At 46.1% G+C, this 18517-nt stretch overlaps 1 pseudogene; it reads left to right on the top strand.

Moving 5' to 3' along the window:
• The first annotated feature begins 13315 nt into the window (after positions 1–13315).
• Positions 13316–14429, top strand: LOC108301980 (annotated as a pseudogene).
• The last annotated feature ends 4088 nt before the right edge of the window (positions 14430–18517 follow it).

Below are 18517 nucleotides of genomic sequence, written 5' to 3' on the forward strand. Positions count from 1 at the left end.
ATTGTCTCTTTTTGCATTGTACATTGGCTAAAGTGGAGGGGAGTCTGTCCCCAAAAACGGCAGAGTGAGAACATTCTGACCCTTCTGAGCATGCCTGACTGTGTGAGCCATGGAGAATGCAGACATTTTTCAGCAACAGAGCATAACTGTCAATGGATGTGTTACAGCTATTTTAGTGCATTCTCCCCTCCTGGAGAAAAGCCATTTTCAAGCCCGTTGCTTGCAATGCATCAAGTGATGAAATACAGAAAACAAATTGTGCATTTGTTTGGCTTCATGCTTATTACGCCCCCGGTTCTGGAAAGCATTGCACTTAGCCCCTTAATAATCCCTCTCCTGAGATCAATTACTAGGATTTATCTGGTTCCTTGAGCATAAAAGTGTTTTATTGTTTTTACTTTTGCTCCAAGTGAAGTGTGAGTGTGTAGGCCAGGTTTAAAGGGACTGTCCTAGGCAAAAATGTGAAGCTGGGATCATTGGTCCTGCTTTACTGCCTATCAGGTCCTCATGACCAGGAAAGGGGGAATATTTGGAAGCGCCTTCCCTGGGTAGGCACCAGGTCCAGATGTCCTCATCTCTGGCTATTTGCAGGTACATAGAACATAGATCTGCAGGTGCCTAGGAAGGTGGGTCCTGCTCCAGGAAAGAGGCTGGAAAGCAGAACCAAGTTACCATTTCAGACCAAATCGTTTTTCCTCTAGAGTTTCACTGTAATCTAAACCAGTTGAACATTTGAGAAGAAGTGGGTACCATGAAAAGGGGTAATGGAATTAGCTTTCATGTTTTTCCAGGACTCTAAACCATATTTCCTGTCACAACTGTACATTATTAATACAAGGCATCTGTTAGTGCAGAACTGCCTGAAAATGTGCACCCAAAAACCTTACATCTGGTTTCAATAATTTATTTCTGACATTTGTAGTTGGTGGTGGTGGGGAGTAGGGGGAGGATGGGAAAAAAGGGGGAATTAAACCAAGATGTTGCCTTTAACCCATCAGAAGCTCCTGTTGGAGCCGAAAGCTGGAGTTCTTAACGTGGTTTCTGCATTAGGTAATATAATTATATTAATTTAGCAGCAAATAGCAAGACTCCAGGCCTGGTGGGTGTGGGTGCCCACTCGCTTTTATCCTGCCTTCTCTGGCTGCAGCAATTAGCTTCCTCTTGCGAAAGGGATTAGGAGGACCACCCCCCAGCAGCGGGGGTTGGGGGGCTCTCTCAGAGCTGTCAGGTGTCATTCGGCTTACCCAGCCCCCCCTCCCCGCCCCTGCAATTAACTCCCTCTCCTGCTTTGCCAGCCCCTCCCCCTCGGAGACAAAGAGGCCTGTTCCCGAGGTGTCCGACCTCCTGCCCCTTCGAAGGGCCCCGCCCGCGTTCCTCCAGCAGGAATCGCCCCAGGCGCTGGGAGCCAGAGCAGGCCGCGTCTGACACCCGCCCCAGACTTTCCACGATCAGGTTTCAGCTGCACTAAAGAGGGGGAAAGAAAGAACGCGCGACTTCCGCGGGCCGGAGGCGTGCGAGGGCTCGGGGGAAACGCCGGCCTCGCCTGGGTGGGAGGGGACGCGGAGAGGCTCGGGGCTCGGCCCGCGTCTGCCCGGGCACTGGGCCTTGGGACTGCGCCGGGCACAGGTGTCCCGGGAGGGGGCGCCCTGACTCGACGCGGACTGGCCACCTGAGCCTCCCGCGCCTGCGCTGCCACCCGCCCTGCTCCGCCATCGCCCCCTCTAAAGTGCCCCGGGTCCGCCGGAGATGCTCTGAGGGAGGAACGACGGCTCAAAGCGGCCCTCCGGACCCCTCAGGAGGGGCAGCACCCGGATTGTCTTAAGTAGAACGCTTACCAAAAGGGGCTCTTTGGGATTTGGGATTATTTTCCCCCAAGCAGCAGACGTACCTTCCTAGACTCTCCAACTTAGAAACACAGGTTTTGTTTGTTTCACTCTTAGACCTTCAGAGATCATCAGGTCCCACAGCCTCCTCCTTTTCCAGATGAGGGAACTGAAAATCTGAAAGATTTTGCCTTTTGCTCAAGGACACACAGCTCAAGTTCACTGTGCGGCTGGGACTAGAGGGTCTGAATATAAGGAACCCCCCAGGTCAGTGCTTTCTGCAGCTATGATATGAAAAAAATAAGTTTGGCTGGAGGGTGGGGGGCATCCAGGCCTAGCCTGGCCAGCCGGCGGGGAGGCTCAGCCCGGGGTTCAGATTTTCCTGGAGCCAGGCCACCAGCGGTCAGGCCACATGTGAGTAATGAAGAATTGAGTGTTGTGTACTTTAGGCTGCTCTCCCTCTTCCTGGCCCCCTTCCCCGGCCTTAACTTCCTTTTGGAGTCCCCACTGACTTCTGGGTGTCCACCATGGACCCTGTTGGAAAAATTTCAGCTCCATCTCAGGATGAAAGGAATGAAAACCTGGGGAAAGGAGCCAAGGAGGAAAGCCACAAATACGCATCTGGCCGAGGCAGAGGGAGCAGCTCCAAGAGTCTGCAGAGATGCACCGTGACTGCTGGTTGCAGAGGTTCAGCTGCCAGAGGTTCGGATGCGCTCCTGGGTCCTGCCCTGAGAAATCGGAGCAGGCGACAGAGAAGACACATGTTCCCTACCAATTTTTTTCCTGCCACCCAAGTCCTTCAAGTTTCTGCAGACCATGGAGAAGGGCAAGAACTATGGAATCAGACAAGAGGTGGCTGGAATTCTAGCTCCCAAACCCACTGGGTGGGGCCTTGAGCAAGTGACTCAACTTCTCTGAGCCTCAGTTTCTTTGCCTGTTACATGAGAGGAACAATAGGACCATTGTGAGGACTTATATAATGTGTGTTATTTGAAGCACTTAGCACAGTTCTTGTACCTGAGGCTGCATTGTAACTTTTGTGGGTTTTAGGCATTTTAGGCTTTTTTGCCATGAGCCCTTCAGCAGAAACAAAAACAAAAAAATTAAAAAATACAAAAATATTTTATGGCTGCGTTTGTATAAAAGTGAACACACTAATATTATGTAGTAAAGCTTTTTTTTTTTTTTTTTTTTTNGCTCTGTGGCCCAGGCTGGAATGCAGTGGTGTGATCTTGGCTCACTGCAACTTCTGCCTCCTGGGTTCAAGTGATTCTCCTGCCTTAGCCTTCTGAGTAGCTGAGATTACAGGCAGCCGCCACCATAGCTAGTTAATTTTTGTATTTTTTAGTAGAGACGGGGTTTTACCATGTTGGCTAGGCTGCTCTTGAACTCCTGACCTCAACTGATCCGCCCAACTCAGCCTCTCAAAGTGCTGGGATTACAGGTGTGAGCCACTGCGCCCAGCCAGTACTAAAGCATTCCTTTTTTAATCTAAAAATGTTATATATTGTTTGTTTTGTTTCTACAAAGAAATTTAAACATTTCCATGGGCCCCTAAAAGCACTGGGGGCCCTCAGCACTGTGCCTAATGGATGTCAGCCCCGCTTGTCTCCCAGCTCAAGATCTGCTTTTAGGGTAGCCCAAACTAAGACATACAGGCACGTCTACGATGTGTGAGGAGCCGCAGCAAAGAGACGACTGAGAGAAGAGTGTAAAGAGTGAGGGTCGGGGGAAGGAGGAGAGAAATAGCTTTCACGAATGCAGCCTCCCCACAGTCCACTCTCCATCACATGGGGAGGCTGTTGTAGCCTTCCCTGATGAATCTGTCAGGACCATGCTTCCTGTTCATTAGATCTGCCCTCTGCCCCATCAGGCCTCTATCTCTACGCCCTCTGCTCACACCCAGGCAGGTAGGTAGTATGAAGCCCACCTTCCCCGATAGGCCCCTCTTTGTAGTTCCTCTTCATAGACAGGCATCTATCCTGCCAGGATTGCAGTCCCTCTTGCCAGGGAGAGATCCCAGGCTTTGGGGCAACACTGCCCCAGCCTCCTGAGGCCCGCATGTGGAATACCGGCCATGCTCTCCCACCCACTTTTCTCCTTAGGGAAGGCCCCACTCCCGGGTACTTTTCAACTGCAGAGAGCCTCAGAAAGAGTGGGGATGCGAGAAAAAGTCACTCTCCCGCATGATATTAGCTTTTCTTCCGTCTGAAGTCACAAGGCTGGATCATGCAGTCCATCCCTGGGGGTACATAGCTCTTAGGATTCGCTCCCAGCTACCAGGCAACTGGCAGAGACTAAACAGCTTATGTTTCTAAAGAGGGAGTGGCTGGTGTTTATCAAAGACTGATGTGTGGGCTCCAGCGGCCTCTCCAGACGGTGGCTGAGGCTTGTCCTGAGCTCTGGGAAAGCAGGAAGTCCCCGGCTGGGCTGGGGCTTGCTGGCTTTGCAGGAACACTGGCAGGATCTGAGGAAAGCATTCCTCACAAATGTCTCTTTCAGAGGCTGCCAGATTCCTTAACAGCTAATTAGTGAGAAGTCACTGCCATGGTGGGGGCTGACCTAGGCCTTCCTCCACCTCCTCCTCGGGGTCGAGACCCCGGGAGAGACCAGCAATGCTTTACTATGGCCGTATTTCCTCCCCCATGTCAACGCTTTCTTTAGGAATCGTCTCACGTTTAAGCCTTTTCTCAGAAACCAGCTTTTCTCTGACAAGTTTGCAGCTCAAAAGGAACTGGCTCCTCTTATTGTTGAAAATCAGGCACATCTGGAAGCAGTAAACTTTTCAGCAGGCCGAGGGGGAAGAAAAGATGTCTTGCAGGGGACAGATTAGCCTCTGGGACTAATTATTCTTTATATTTCACCCGTCACATTTACCATCTTCATCAGAGCAAAGAGACAATAAGTGATCTCGTTAAATCCCAGAAAGATGCTTCTCCCCTTCAAGGAGAACCTCCTCTCAACACCCTGTCCTCTGACAAGGGCCATGTCACTGAGGTTGGCACTGGGGCCTGGGAATCAGGGATGGGTGGGGCAGAGGTGCTTCCAGATGCTTTTCCTCATTTGAATATAGTGTCTGTGTTTTCTATTGCTGGAAATATCCTTCTGAGTCTGAAATCAAAGTCTTCTCTAGCCACATTTTCCCCAGATGTAGGCTCCCCTTGGAGAGATAGAAATGAGAGGGCATGCTGGGTTGTGGGGTTAAAAAATCATTTTGGGGGAATTCTGAACCGGCTCTTCTCTCTTCTTCCTATCAAAAACTCATCCTGAGGCTGGCCGTGTTGGCTCACACCTGTAATCCCAGCGCTTTCAGAGGCAGAGGCAGGAGGATTGCTTGAGCTCAGGAGTTCAAGACTAGCCTGGGCAATGTGGTGAAATCCTGTCTCTCCAAAAAAATACAAAAATTAGCCAGGAATGGTGGCACATGCCAGTATAGTTTGAGCTACTTGGGAGGCTAAAGTGGGAGGATTGCTTGAGCCTAGGAGGTTGAGGCTGCAGTGAGCCGAGATTGTGGCATTGCACTCCAGACTGGGTGACAGAGTGAGATCCTGTCTCAAAAACAAGCAAACAAATCATGCTAGTAGAAAGACCAGAGAAGACACTGAATCAGATTCTTCCAGGGCTGGGTAGCAGTTTTATGAAACCCCTATTAACTTCAGTGAGTGAGGCACCAAATTCAAGAGGCTGAAGACGAGAACCAGAGCTAGCAAATGAGACATGGGGTTTCATTAGAGACTTCCATACAGGGGAGAGGGTCCACTGGCATCAGGCTGGACAGCGTAACCGACTGGCCTAGTGGCAGTGGGCTGGGCAGGAAGGCTGCAATGGCCTCCAAATCTCATGCAGTTTATACAGTATAGCATTTTCACTTAGCACCCCCACCCAACCCCAGCAGACTTCATTTAGCCCAAAAACTCAGGGCCTTAATCCCCTGTATGGCCCGTGTTCCATGGGATGTGCCGGGCACTCAGATGTTCCACATAGACAAGGGATGAATCTCCTGGTTGGCTACTCCAGATCCCCTAGCTCAGAACACACATTCAGGTGCATCTGCCATACAGGGTCATTCTAAGGGTATGCTAAATTTATTGCTGACAGGTGCATTTACCATACAATGACTGTCCACAAAGCCTGTGATACCAGGGTTTGGAATTGTTGTCACTTCCTTTCCCAATCAAGTAAATGAGCAGCTCAGACAGGGCCACAGCATCCGATTGATTGTCTTCCCAATCCATACCTTTTTACCCGTCAAATAGACACCATTCAACTCAAGGGGATGGGTGTAGGAAGAGAAATTCTCTCCTACTATACTCTTGTCAGATGTTGGCCTGAGGTGGCCCAGTAGGGTCAGAGCCCCATCTTCTGAAGGGTGCCTGGTGTCTTTCAGGTGTTCCTTACTTAAAATGTGATTGACAAAATTAGCATCACTTGAAAACTCCTTAAAAAGTACACAGTCTCCTCACCCTTTCCTGCTCCACATCCCAGGCATTTTAACAAGACCTCCAGGTGATTTGTATGAATGCTGTAGAATGAGAGGTTGTGTTCTAGATCAGTTGTTCTCAGTAATTGGCTTGGCTCAGAATCACCGGCAAGGCTTGTTAAATGTTGACTGCAGGACCCTGCCCCAGACTTTCTGATTCCAAAGGTCTGACATGGCTGAGAATGTACATTTTTAATAAGGTCCCATGTGGTGCAGGTGGTGCTGATCCAGGGACAACACTAACATGGTTCCCAAGCCTAACTGCATAACACTTAAGGAACTGTGTTTAAAAATACAGATTCCTGGGCTCCACTTAAGAAATTCAGATTCAGAGGTCTTTTAATCTAATAACAGGATTGTTAGAACAAAGTACATTATATAGCACTTCACAGTTTACAAAATGCTTTTGTCAGAGGCTTTTGAACCCAAGCAACTCCACCTCGAATAGGAGCTGGCTCAAATGAGGCTGAGACCCACTGTGCTGCATTCCAAGAGAGTTAAGGCATTCTAAGTCACGGGATGAGACAGGATGTAAGCACAAGATACAGGTCATAAAAACTGTGCTGATAAAACAGACTGGAGTAAAGAAGCCAGCTAAAACCCACCAAAACCAAGACGGTGACAAGAGTGACCTCTGTTTGTCTTCACTGCTATAATCCCACCAGTGCCATGACAGTTTACACATCCCATGGCAGCATCAGGAAGTTACGCTATATGGTCTAAAAAGGGGAGGCATGAATAATCCACCCCTTGTGTATCATATAATCAAGAAATAACCATAAAATTGGCAACCAGCAGCCCTCAGCGCTGCTCTGCCTGTGGAGTAGCTATTCTTCTATTCCTTTACTGTCCAAATAAACTTGTTTTCACTTTGCTCTATGAACTTACCTTCAATTCTTTCTTGCATGAAGTCCAAGAACCCTCTCTTGGAGTCTGGATCAGGACTCCTTTCTGGTAATAAAATGAGAGCATTCCCTGGCTCCTTTGCAACATGTGCAACAGGAATGTGGCTTGTTTGTTCAGTCCCCCAAATGCTCAAATCCCTTAATGTAGGGGGAGCATGCAGGTGAGTAGGTGCATGAGCTGGGGTGAGCACTTTTGGGCTCCAGCCCCACCAGAGTGTCTAGGGGTGTTATGATGCTTTTTTAGCCCTGCCATACAGGGACAGCTTAACTGTTAAACAGCTGAGTGAAGAGTCAGTGTGACACCCTTTTTGGGTTCCTGCATCCAGTGCATCCTGAATTCTTGTCCAGTGTCCAGGAAGAATCTGGTCACACAGACTTGAAGGATGGTGAATGCAGGGATTTTATTGAGTAATGGAGGTGGTGCTCATTGGGATGGGGAGCTGGAGAGGGGATGGAGTGGGAAGATGATCTTCCCTTGGAGTTCCGCGATCCTGCAGCCAGTCTCCTCTCCAATCGCTCCCAGCTGATCTCCTCTCAACATTCAGACACTCTCTCTCTTCCCTCTTTCTCTGCTGCACTGCTCTGCTACTCTTCTGCTTGTGGACCCTGGGGTTTGAGGTTTTTATGGCTACAGAATGGAGGGTGTGGTGGGCCAGGGTTGGTTTGGAAAACACTCAAGACAGGAAAACAGGGATAACTGTTCTCATTTAGAGCCATGGTTTCCAGGCTTTAGGGTGGGGCCTTTGCTGGGGAACCACTCTCTTCTACCCAGTATTTCCCTACCTCCTGTCCGTATCAGTAAGACCTTTATAAACAATATTCCATTTACTCTTTGGAATGAAGAATCTTCTTACAAATAAGGAGGAAGCTCAGGCTCTGAGAGGTTAAGCAATTTACCTAATATTTTGTTGTATTTGACCGGAGCGTGGAAAGTTATCACGAGACAAAAGTATGCCAGATTGCAGAGTCATTTATTATGCCGGCGACCACAGAGGACTCACGTCTCTCCAACCTGTGGTGGCAACAGGAGGATGCCACGATTTTTTATACCCGAAAAACCACCTTGGGAGTGGGGGTGAGGGGCGGGGATGGGGATGAAAAGGCTTCAGACATTCAGAGAGCTAGTGGATTCTGTAAATTACCTCCTGGGTGGAGACAAGGGCGGGGGTCTCCGGACATTCCAAGGTCTAGGGGACTTTTGTCATTCTGTTTGTTACCTCAGTAGTTTACAGAAGTCAGGATATACATTTGTTTACACGTCGTCTGGGTGGTGATAGAAGTCACAGATTTTAGCAGTTACTGATAAGAAAAGGTAAGCAACTTTACATAGTTTTGAGGAACAAACTGGCAGTTCTATTCACAGAGGCCAAGGACAGTAGTTATTGTAAGGAGAATGGGGCAGCCATTTCAACTTATCTAAAAACAGTTTTGCATTTTATAAAATAGTTTTGCTCTGGTTCTGGCTCTAGGCCAGCACAATATCACAATTTCTTAGTGAGTAAGCCAAGATTTGAACCCAAGAATTAAACCTAAACTTTCTGTCTCATCATAGCCTGTTACAAAGTCATTGTAAAGATTGAGTCCATTTCAAGTATTTTTAGTTAACTGTTCATAGAGTTTTTCAGAGGCAGTTTTATGGTTTTGTGGAATGTGGTTAATGAACAGATAAGACTGTTTTGTACAGAGCAACATCCATTCCCATGCTGGTAATATCCTTGGGTACTTAGAAGCATGCCACATAGACTGAACATGGCTTCTCTGATTTTGACTACCCTTTCAATTCACCTTTTTTTTTAGCAGGTTAAAAAAAAAGTTAAAAGACCCAACCCTTTCTTTGAAGGTCAAACTGATCAAGTTTTGATTTAGCTGAGGCTGAATCAGTAGCTTACTGTGTGTGCAGACTCCCAGTCCACATCACTGCCATAATGCCCAACTAAGCTTTTTCAAAGGAAAGGCATCTGCTTGCATTGTAAGTACTAGTTGTTGATGACAAACAAAACAAAACAAACAAACAAACAAAAACATTGTATGCCTCAGGCTGTATCTATGAAAAAAAAAATCTTCCCTGAATCTGTCCTCAGATCCTTTTTAATGCAAGTTGAGACAAGAGGTTTCCTAGCTGGCTGGAACCAAGAACAATGCCCTGTAGCTGCGGGTGTGGAAGTGGGTGCGGCTTGTCATCCGGCAGCTTTTGTAGAGGTGTCAAAAAATGGCCATTTTCAAATAAGTGCTCCTGTTACCTAAAAGAGGGCACTGCCTAGGTCAGAAATGTCCAGCGGTCTCCTCGAAAAAAGAGAAAGGGAGAAAACAACTTTCCTAGCTGGAAGCAGAGCTGATATTCTCCCGTTGCATGAACCCCTTTCCCAGAGGTGTTTCTGGGAGCACCGAGATCAAATTACAAAGACATTTTCTGCTTCACAATTACTTAGTTGGGATTTTCTTTCTTTCTTTCTTCCTTTATTGAAATAGGATCTCCGTCTGTCACCCAGGCTAGAGTTCAGCGGTGCGATCTTGGCTTACCGCAGCCTCCACCTCCAGGGCCCAAGTGATCCTCCCACTTCAGCCTCCCGAGTAGCTGGGACCACAGGCACATGCTACCATGCCCAGCTACTTTTTGTATTTTTGGTAGAGATGGGGTTTTATCTTGTTGGCCAGGCTAGTCTTGAACTCTGGGGCTCAAGCGATCCACCTGCCTCGGCCTCCCAAAGTGCCAGGATGATGAATGTGAGCCACCGTGCCCAGCCTTAGTTGGGGTTTTAACTGGCAAAACTTTCTTCTTTCAATGTCCAGTGCTCCATTGATTTTCCCCTTTCCTCCCTCTCTGGCAGGGATGGCAGTGGGGAAGTTGAGATGCTGCAGAAGTGTGCCGAGGGTGCCTATATGTTAGATCACATGCCATAACCAGGAAATATTTTTAGAAATCCAGAAAAAAAAATATCTCCTGGGCGAATGGTGTCGATTTTGTGCTGTTTGGGGAAAGTGGCTCATCAGAATAAATGCCTGTTTCTCTGATGCCTTAAGTATTCTCTCTGCCTCAGATGAGCAGGTTATTAAGGTAATGTTACCTTTTATTGCTGAAAAGCAGTGTAAATAGACACCCAGACTACAGAGATTGCTTGCTTTCAAACTGCAGGAATGAGACACTTTCTCTTACAATTTCCCTTTCCACCAAATAGCATACCCTATTTGCTTGGGGGAAATAGTCGCCTTCTTATAATGACCACACCCATTTGCTCAGATGGAAAAAGCTGGCAAAATAAGTGTTGTTATTATCTGGGCAAATCTTTGAGAGTTTTCTTCCTCATCCTGTGTTGTTCTGCTCTGAGCTCACTGCCCTCCCTTCATTCAGTCACATACAGAAGATACTGCCCCTTCTGCTCTGCACAAGGGTCAAGGAACACCCAGTCCAAGGATGGAGGGTGTCTCTTGACTGATGGGGGTGGGAGTAGGGGTGAGAATCATTTCAGGACCATCTGATACTGAGAGAGGTGACTCAGCCTGCTGCCCTTGGAGAGCTCTCAGCTGATGCAAAAGACACAGTCCTGACATGAGGAAATTTATACACACACATGCACGCATAGACACATACATATATACACATACATATGTATGTATGTGCACATATATACACATACATTTCCACCAAGTATTATATATTAATTTATATTTTTCTTGGAATACAGAGAGAAAAGTTACATTTGATGAATAATACTGAGACTAAGAGACAGCATAATTAGTATTAGTTAACCCAAACTATGGAGTTAGTGCTGCAGAAAAGAGGTCTTAAAGGGAGGGAGTGTTTGGCTCCATGTAGAGAGAGTCAGTGTGACTTAGGTATACTCTGAGTGCTTAATATTAGCCTAGGAAAGAATAGCAGAGACTCCGCCTGCTGCTTCCTGACAGGGATTTCTTTAGAGCCAAAGCACAATAGCTTTACCCAGCCCACTGTAACAGGATAAACAAGTTTGATGTAACTTCCAAATCTATTTTCTATTGTAAGTTCGTTTATTGAATAAAATAGCAATTCAACATGTTTGCAAATCATGGTGCTGTTAGATGCCAACGCTGGCAGAGATTCATGTGTTTACTGTACAGCTCGCCCAGTTAGGCTCTGCGACTCAGCAGAGCAGCAATGTGGAATTCCAAACAGCTGCAAGTAGTAAGTGGAAAGCGATTTCTGCTAATCATCCAGGGGGTTATGTGGCATGGTGGAAACTGTTCCAGACAGCAACTTGCATGTAGTGTCAGGACTTGGAAGCGGCTTCTGGATACTTGCTTTTTGGACTGATAAAAACTAAGAGTGAAATGGTGACGTGATCTTGCACACTTGCATTTAGTATTGTCTAGATGTGAACCTGAATTTGTTTTACATTAGAAAACCCCTATTCAACAGCTTTTGGGACTGATTCCCAGCGTCCGAGGAAAATGCACAAAAGCAAAGATGTGGTCCACTTATGGGGGAAAATAGGAGAGCTACCTCCTCACGCTTCTCCAAAGGATTCAAAAATTCTTCTGAGGATGTGTGTGGTTTTTAAAATCTATGTTGAATGTAGAATTAACTTATGTCCATTCAGCCAGAGAAAAGTTTATCTTGGTTTCTCAGTAAAAGCACATTTTTAAGACATAGATGTGGAATCGGGGCTTCGGTGGCGGTTTACCAAGAAGTATACCTAATCTGTGAATACCCCTACCCAAGGTGGCCACTCTAAAACTCAGGATTTCCTAGGCCTACCATCACCTTTTGCCATGCAGTGATCCGCAGCCCTGTTCCACCGTGTCCTGGCTAGAGCTAGATTATTTTGTTCTGGCTAGAATGGGCTTTGGAAGCTCAGGCTAGAGGCTGCATTTTTCTCTCCCATCAAGAATGGGAAGTGAAGACCCTTTGCTGCTGCCTTTTGTCTGTGGCTGGAGCACTGAGAACATGGCCTCGAAGCTGGCTGCCAGGTGCACAAATAGCCAGGCTGTCTGCTAGGTCCCTTTTGTCCTGGTCTTTGGCATCCGAGGTAGCCCTAGCCTGTGTTCCAGCCGCCTAGCTGGTCGCTGCCAGCTCAGCTTCCCAGGACTTGGGCCTAATCCCGGTCTCACGCCTCACATGGAGCTGGCTGGTTCCTGTTAGCATTTCAGTCTACCCCTAATGGCGAGCATTGTTGCTGCCAAGTATTCATGAAACTGGATTCCCGTTTGGCCCCTTCTGATCAGACCCTTCTGGATCGCTTTGCCTGCTTGGAAACAGACGGCAGTTATGCCACGTCCCTTGGACTTGTCTGTGGCTGCTCAGGGAAGAGCTGTGTCTGGTCTGTATGTTCTGATTCATGATATCCCCTTTCTCCCAGCCTGTAGTGCAACTGGCTTCAATCTGGAATTCTAGGTAATGCTAACCCCTCTTTTGGAATAGCTTCCTATAGTTATGATCTGTGCTGAACAAAATAATCTTATCAAGTACAGAGGCTTTCAGAGAATGTTATCTACCTTTCAAAGTAAAGTTCTCAAGAATATTCTAGAAGATCACATGTTTTGTTTTTTTCTTAGCAGCTTAGCTCAAGGCATAGGGGATTTGATAGATTTATGAAAAGGCCTTTTTCAAATATGTTGATCTGGCTAGCTTTGGTCCTCAAAAGAATGCTCTGCCCTGGAGCAGGCCCCTCTTATCAGACACAGCTATGCAAATGGGTAAGTTTTTGCAAATGGTCCATCAACTGATCATAGAGGAAAATAATTAGCTAAGTCTTTAGTTATGCCTCAGAGTGTTTTTGTTTTTGTTTTTGTTTTTAGATAGGGTCTCACTCGGATCACCCAGGCTGGAGTGCAGAGGCACTATCTGGGCTCATTGCAGCCTTGACCTCCTAGGTCCAGGTGATTGTCCCACCTCAGCCTCCACAGGTGCGGGCCACCATGCCCGGCTTATTTTTTGTTATCTTTTTTAGTAAAGATGGGGTTTTACCAGGCTGCTCTCGAACTCCTGGACTCAAATGATCCATCGCCTTCGCCTCCCAAAGTACTGGAATTACAGGCATGAGCCACCACGTCTGGCCTTGGAGTATACTTTTACTGAAGCTGTTTTTGGTGGGCACTGTTGGGGTTGCACTAGTGTGAGGTGGGAGTGAGCCATGAGCCGGCCTCTGTCCCTGGCCCACAGAGTCACCTTGACCGCTGTGCGCTACCGCAGGGACGATTGCAGCCTCGGTATGGTCTACGCTGTGAGGAGGGCCTGCAGGACCAGGTCTTTCTGACCTGGAATGAGTGTACAGCACAGCTGGACCCATTTCCTGCTGCCAGATTTAAGAAGTTTGCCATAGAAGATGAGGCCTGGGCCTTTGTCAGGAAATCTGCAAGCCTGAAAGGTTCAGAAGGGCAGAAAAACACAAGAATCACAAACAAAAGCCAGCAAGGGACTCCGTGAGCCACTTAACAAAGATGGGGATGAAAGCATAGAGCCATATGTAAAGCCTGTGAAGCAAATCACAGAGCCAACGCCTCCAGTGAGCAGAGACATTTTCTTACATGGGAGGCTTTATTGTCGCCCACACTGATGGTTGCTGTTCCAGTAATGAGTGGAAGAGGGCACTAGTGGGAACTGACGTTTACTGGGGGCCAGGCCATCCTTTAAATGTAGCCATTAGACTTCCTGGGTGACAGACAAACCAAAGAGCAGAAATTCGTGCAGCCTGCAACGCCATAGAGCAAGCAAAGCCTGCAAACATCAATAAATTGGTTTTGTACACAGAGAGTGTGTTTACTGTAAATGGTGTAACTAACTGGGTTCAAGGTTGGAAGAAGCACAGGTGGAAGACAAGTACAGAGAAAGAGGTGACGAACAAAGAAGACTTTGTGACACTGGGACACTGGAGAAGTTCACTCAAGGCATGGACATCCAGTGGATCCTTGTTCCTGGTCATCCAGGGTTTATAGGCAATGAAGAAGCTGATAGATTAACAAGAGGACTAAACATTCTGAAGACTAAGCAAAGTGACTTTATTACTTGGGAAAACTTGGGCCAGTGGCTGTTTCACTACTTTTGATTACTGGTATGGAACAGAGACTGCAGGCTGGACCATTGCAGTGGACGGGCAGATGTGGCTTTCACACTGAATCATGGTGGCAGGTGGCATTCTGTAATACATTTTGATAAAAAGTGGTTAAATATATATTGAACATCTTTGAGATTTAATAATTCTGTGAGATTTCAGCATTCTGCTTATTAGGTTTGATACTGCTCTTTCTTATTTTGTTGCAATCTGGTTTAAAATGCCACAGCTTTGATTTGTTTGTTTGTTGTTGAGACGGAGTCTTGCTCTATCACCCAGGCTGGAGTGCAGTGGTGCAGTGGTGTGATCTCAGTTCACTGCAACATCTGCCTTGTGGATTCAAGTGAGTCTCCTGTCTCAGCCTCCGGGATAGCTGGGACTACAGGCGCACGCCACCACGCTTGGCTAATTTTTATATTTTCAGTAGAGATGGGGTTTCACCATGTTGACCACGCTGGTCCCAAACTCTTGACCTCAAGTGATCCACCCACCACAGCCTCCCAAAGTGCTGGGATTACAGGTGTGAGCCACCGTGCCTGGCCCACAGCTTTGGTTTTGATAAGAAAAATAAATAAATTTAAAATAAATAAACAAATAGTGGTTCAAAGATGCACGTCAGAAGTCTAGAAATATTCTGAAAGCATCCATTTTCCTTCCAGTTCACAGATGAAGGTAAATGGATGCTTTCAGAATATTTCTCACTCCAGATGAGTCTCCTGCTTTTACAGGTGACTTGCACCTCTGGGCACATTAGAGACAGATGCAGCCAGGGGTCTGGGCGGGCTGCTCAGCAGGGAGAATGTGAGCTGGTCTCAGCCTCACATATCTGCTTGATGGACACTGACATAGTGGGCAAAGCCTGCACACAGGCGACCCTGGCTTCTAGGCCACTCTCCAGGAACAGTTACAACTTGTAAAGACCACGATGCGTAAATAAATTTTTCCAAAATTTCTTTGGTTCTTTTGTTGAAAACTGTGCATACTTAAAAAAAAGTTTGACATGATCATTGATTTAGTTTTAAACCTTTTTATCATAAAATAAAAACATATAGGAAGACAGACAGACACACACATGCTATTTTCATTGAGACTTCTGCCTAGAAGAAAATCCTTATTGATCTGTGCGTTATGAAGGTTAGTGACATTCACAACTGTTGACAATATTCAGACAATTCTTATTTATTAATGAAGCTTTAATCTTTAAAAACCATCATTTCTATTCTTTTCTTTTTTTTGAGACAGAGTCTTGCTCTGTTGCCCAGGCTGGAGTGCAATGGGATGATTTCAGCTCACTGCAACCTCTGCCTCCTGGGTTCAAGGGATTCTTGTGCCTCGGCCTCCTGAGTAGCTGGCATTATAGATACGCGCCACCATGCCCAGCTAAGTTTTATACTTTTAGTAGCGGGTTTTCACCATGTTGGCCAGGCTGGTCTCAAACTCCTGGCCTCATGTGATCAACCTGCCTTGGCCTCCCAAAGTGTTGGGATTACAGGTGTGAGCTCTGGCTCCTGACCAAAACCACCCTTTAAAAAAAACAATAATAACCTGTTAACCGAAATGCATACAGAAACACAACGTGTAAGTTGGCCATTTTTTTTCTTGCTATGGAAAATTAGATAACAACTGCTGAACAGGCTCATAAAATATAACTTGGAAATATAGTTAAAACAAAGGTATATAGGATTGTTTACTACTATTTTGCTTATTTCCAATAGATAGAATCACTATAAATGCCTGACATTAAGATTTGTGTTTGTTCATATCTGGTTTGTGCAAAAGGAATAAAACGGTATTCCCAAGCATTTAATATTTTAATCGCTTTGTTATTTTCAGTGGGTTTTAGAAATAAATCACTTACTCTGGTCTCATCCATTAATAAAAAGTTATTACTGCTTCAAATCGTCTTTTGGCTAGATTGCATATACAAGCAAATGTGTTATTCATTGAAAATCTACTGGTACACGTTGCCAGGCTTAGTAAAGTTTGCCCTAAAGCAGGAGTGTTCGAGACTTTTCCATTAAGTGATGAAGACCTTTTTGTTAGTTACAAAGCTCCTCTTACTGTAGGTAAAATAGGTGAAATACTGGCTGATGTTGAGTTGGTGGTAGAAGGCCCAGACCCTGCTATAAGCCACTTATCCAGTCTCAAGGGTCTCCTCAGAAAACCTAGACTATTACGGAACACAATTTGAAAACGTGGCCTGTTAGATGAGGTGCAATTTCAACCTTAGTGTTTCTTGGGTACCAAGGGGAGCACCTTAATAGGAGTAACCCATGCCAGTCACCGTGGTTCACACCTGTAATCCCAGCACCTTGGAAGGCTGAGGTGGGTGAATCTCTTGAGTTCAGGAGTTTGAGACCAGCCTGGGTAATATGGAAAAACCTTGTCCCTACAAAAAATACAAAACTAAAAAAAAAATACTAATAACCCAAGTTTTGACTTTTCTTACCACATGCTCAACTAGGACCTTCTATTTGTTTCAACAAAGTTCCAACCAAACGTCATAGAATATGTCTCATATGTCCTTACGGATGGTGACCCTGTTGTTATAGTCAACACCGATTCCCCTAGGCTCGTCTCTCTTCTCTGGTCTCAGCCCCATTCAATGTTCTCTGTCCACAAAACCTCTTGAGAGTGACTCTCCATTGCCCCACCTTCTGGCCACCACAATCAGAATTTCAACATCCAAGCCAACTAAATCCAGAGGTCAAACTTTCCAATCTATGAGGGCCAGAACAGCACTATGTTCTGGCACATCTGTCCAGCAACCTGTGTCATGCTGGTCCCTTGGGAAAGTAAGAATGATACTCTTGCCTCGGGCTTCACTGAGTCTCTCATAAAGACCAATAGTATAGCTTCAGCTCACAGCCCCTTTTCTACCAGGCTCAGACACCACACTAAGGTGCCAGGTATGGAACAAATTCCACTTTGGCCTTTCATTTTCCCTCCAACCAGATGGACACCAAACCTCCTCCCTTCTGTTCCTGTTCCATATAGCAAACCTACAAATTGACTATTCTTGTCCACCCAGCAGTTTAGATCCATTCTTTGACATGTTTAAATCTCAGTCTGGGCTCAAAGTGGAAGTAAGTCATCAGATGACATTATTCTAAACAAGTTTGATATCAGCTGTCTTGTTTTCCTTAGATTGACACCATTGACTTCTTCATGCTGTGGCTCTGAGCTCAGCCCTGGGGTGCCATGAGCTCAGAAGGAGAGATGTGCTCAGGACAGGAGGCAGCTTCAGCATATGCACCCATCTCTTTGGCCCTTGGAATGAATGTGTTATCTAAAGGGCAGCTACTGTCTTTACTAGATTTCCTGGAAAATTACGAAGAAAAACAAACAAACAAACCACCAAAGCTATTTCCTGATTTTTCCAGCAACTTTGACTAGTTTTGAGTAGGTTGTTTTTATTATTTCTTCCTTTGGGGAACAAATTAAAGTTGTGTATTTATTTCTGCAATATTGAAAAACACAAAGAGAAAGTCTCCCAAAAGGATGATCCTCTTTTCCATTCCAGATATTTGCCAACAACTACATGGAAAGGAAAAATATGCTTGAAGACGTTGCATTATGCAATAGATTTGCCTTATAATATTACTTATAATTCCAGTTCCATTTTAAATTCATTTGATGTGTGACTCCCCACTCCCCTGCACCATCCAAAGCCACTTAAAGACCTAAGTGGGCTAGGCACAGTGGCAAATACCTGTAATCCCAGCACTTTGGGAGGCCAATGTGGGTGGATTGCTTGAACCCAGGAGTTTGAGACTAGCCTGGGCAACCTGGGGGGAAACGCTGTATCTACAAAAATGCAAAAAGTAGCCAGGCATGGTGGCATGCACCTGTAGTTTCAGCTACTCAGGAGGCTGAGGTGGGTGAATCACTTGAGCCCAAGAGGTCGAGCCTGCTGTCAGCCGAGATTGCGCCACTGCACTCCAGCCTAGGCAACAGAACAAGACCCTGTCTCAAAAACAAAAACAAAAACAAAAACAAAACTAGATGATAAAGAAACAATCACACTGATAACAGCCTCTCATATTACCAGAGAGAACACAATTCCAGTAAAAGCCAGTCATGACCACACTCAGCATCTAGGATGGGGAAAAACTTTTGCGTTCTTTTCCCGTTGCTCTCCTTTTGGTCATATGAAGACAGCTTTACGGCATTTGGAAGGCCCTTCTTGAGAACTTCTCAAGGCTGGTTTTAGTTAGTGGCACTTAGAGTACAATATGTTTAGATTTTTCCAAGAGGACCATCCCCAAACCATCTTTCACCTGC

Source organism: Cebus imitator, unplaced genomic scaffold (assembly GCF_001604975.1).
Source record: "Cebus imitator isolate Cc_AM_T3 unplaced genomic scaffold, Cebus_imitator-1.0 Scaffold38, whole genome shotgun sequence".
NCBI lineage: Eukaryota > Metazoa > Chordata > Mammalia > Primates > Cebidae > Cebus > Cebus imitator.